Genomic DNA, 3371 nt, shown 5'->3' with positions numbered 1-3371 from the left:
TAACCACTCGGCCATTACCGTTTCTCTATGATAGCTTTCCATTTAAGAGCCAGGCCCAAGATGACATAAGTGAGGCACTCCGCTTGAATAATAAACAAAAGGGGTAATAAAGATAAATAATATTTTAAGGCAATATCTTAAAAATAAAAATTAATGCAAAGAATGATAGGAAAAATGTTAACATTTTAAATAAGAATAGTATCTGACCCCGCACTTAGACAACTATGTCTCACTCACTTCACCCTAATCCTGGATCTGATTCCAATAAAACCTTATTTACCAAAGCAGGCCATGGCCCAGGGCTCATACATAGTTCGCCAATTTTAATTTTTTAATATATTGCATAAAAATTATAATTTACCTTAATTACTGAGCTTCTTGGAGTCTCCCTAAATTTTGTGCCCGAGGTAAATATCTCACTTTCCTGACCCAGTTCTGGCCCTACTGTCCTAGCAGCTAGAAAGAAAGGCCCATATCGTTCTTCCTCTACTCCCCACCCCCATCCCTTAGGTCCTGATTTTTGTTCTTCATGCTTGTTCTACCCCAGGGAAGTGTGGCTATTTTACACCATAGGAAATGATTTTAAAAGAGAGGAGAAAAGTCTGTACGGACAAACTATTTGGTTATTGTTGTTACAATAGAACATTTCTAGAACCCAGATTATGCTTCTACAGGTTAAGAACTACGGAGATGCCTGGGTCAATAAAACACCAAGTCAATAAGAAAGGGTGTTGGTCTTTTTAGCCAAAGTTTTCATAAAATTTGTATACCTTACATACCACTTAGACACTCTTTGAAAACATTAGCCCACCAGTGGCTTGATCTATTTACTGCTGAAAATACAATCACTGGCTGGCTGTACTAGGGGAAAAACAAACTGCCTTCATTTACCCTTTTAGATTTTGAGAAAATCTGGGGCTGGTTTATACAAAGGAATGTTTCCTAGTCCATTCTTTAGGTAAGGAGGTATCCTCATGAGACGTTGCTCCTTGTATCTTTTAATGATTAAATGCCTAGGGCTTTTACACACACACACACACACACACACACACACACACGATTTCAAGACGACTAATTAAATAAAGTGGGTGTCATAACTTTAACAAAAGGTCCAAAGTTGTAATCAAAGCACTGAATTAGTTCTGGGCTCAATGCTTTGCGTAGGCACTTTTCATGAGTTAACCCAGGCCTGAGCAGTGCTCTCTAAGAAAAGATGCTGGGGCAACCCAGAACACCAAATGGGCACAGAAGGGGATCCTCCTATTAAAAACACAAAGAACAGAAGAACAAAACATAAAAAGAACAAAAAAAAAAAGTACATACCTATCAGCGCTTAGCAAGCAAAAGGTAATCCCCAGAAAGAAAGAGGGCCGCAAAATCTGAACAGACCTGATGCCATGGGGACCTTTTGGATAATGAGAGCCTGGGAGCTGGACTTCAGCCCACAGCAGAAATAGTGGAACCTTTAAATACTTTTTTTTCTCTGAGAAGAAGACTAGAAAAACTCCTCTGTTCGCCTAGGGTTGCTGCTTATAAGACTGCAATCTACCGGAGTTACAGGTGGGAGAAACAGTTACACACGAAGACATCAGAACCCACAGCCTATATCACATGATGATCAGGTATAGGTCCAAACTGACATGTGGCATGGGAACCCCCAGCCGAGAAACAAACATAAAAATAATTATAGGAGAATCCCATGTTTAACTACTCCATGGTGATAATTCTATAATCCAGGACATAAAGGACTTCCAAAAAAGTCTCCACCCCACCGCACCCCAACACCAGTGATAAGCCCAATGATTAAAAAAAAAAAAGATGATCTGCGCGAGAACCACAAGGGAGAATCAGCTGATACAGTAAGTTGGAGAATTCACGCCTCTAGAACTGAAGACAATCATCTGATTGAAACTCTAAAATAAATGTGTTCAATATCAAAAATAAAGAAGGCGTAGAAACTGTAGAGAAAGAACAGGACATTATTGTTAAAGGACCATGAAGATTCAAAAGAGAACCAAATATGATATTGGCAGCAGAACACACTGTAGTTGTTAACTTTAAGACCATAATCAGCAAGTTTCAGGTCATATCAGATACACCTGAAAAAATGAATTGGTGAAATGGAACTAAGGAGACCACTCAGAATACAGCACAGATAAAGAGATGACATAAAAGCAGTTAGGAGACAACAGGGACAGATTCCAAATCAATGTTTCATAGAAGCTCCAGAAGAAGAATGTATGAAGAGACATTATCACTCAGTTTGAGAATGTATGAATAATTTCTTTTTTTTTTTTTTTTTTTTTTGCTTAGCAGACTTTTTTTAATTATTAGAAAAAGAATATGTATATATATAAATATATATTTTTTTGCAGTTGATTGAGTCCCTAACACTCAACCCAAGCCCAGTCTGTAGCAGAGATCATTTTCTTTAGAACATGATGACTGCCCAGTCGGTCAGGGCCCTGGAGGAAGCAGGCTCAGTTGTAGTCAAACTATTTTAACCTGGGCTAAGAAATCCAGCCCAGACAAATCACCTAAAGTATTAAAATCACATGGAAAGAGAGATATTAATGTGGACACCAAATTGCTTTTCAGATGTTGTTCAGGATAGTACCTTTGTAAAATGCAAAGCTATTTGTAAATGTCAATAATGTTATCTAATCATTGGTTTAGCAACTAATAATTATGAATATGCCCAGCTCTGTGCTAAGCACTTTACAAGCATTTTCTCATTTAATCCTTACAATAGCCTTTTAAGATAAGTGTGTGTATACATATATATATATATTTTTTTTTTATACATTTTTTTTTTTTTTTAATAATTGTGTTTATTTTTACTTGTTGACAGTTTGCTTTATTTATTTATTTATGGCTGTGTTAGGTCTTCGTTTCTGTGCGAGGGCTTTCTCTAGTTGTGGCAAGCGGGGGCCACTCTTCATCGCGGTGCGCGGGCCTCTCACTCTCGCGGCCTCTCTTGTTGCGGAGCACAGGCTCCAGACGCGCAGGCTCAGTAGTTGTGGCTCACGGGCCCAGTTGCTCCGTGGCATGTGGGATCTTCCCAGACCAGGGCTCGAACCCGTGTTCCCTGCATTACCAGGCAGATTCTCAACCACTGCGCCACCAGGGAAGCCCTACATATATATTTTTAACAGATCTTTATTGGAGTATAATTGCTTCACAATACTGTGCTAGTTTCTGTTGTACAATAAATTGAATCAGCCATATGCATACATATGTCCCCATATCCCCTCCTTCTTGAGCCTCCCTCCCACCCTCCCTATCCCACCCCTCTAGGCGGTCACAAAGCACCGAGCTGATCTCCCTGTGCTATGCGGCTGCTTCCCACCAGCTATCTATTTTACATTCGG

The sequence above is a fragment of the Lipotes vexillifer genome, unplaced genomic scaffold (genome assembly GCF_000442215.2).
Source record: "Lipotes vexillifer unplaced genomic scaffold, Lipotes_vexillifer_v1.1 scaffold212, whole genome shotgun sequence".
Taxonomy (NCBI): domain Eukaryota; kingdom Metazoa; phylum Chordata; class Mammalia; order Artiodactyla; family Lipotidae; genus Lipotes; species Lipotes vexillifer.
This window is presented reverse-complemented; position numbering follows the sequence as displayed.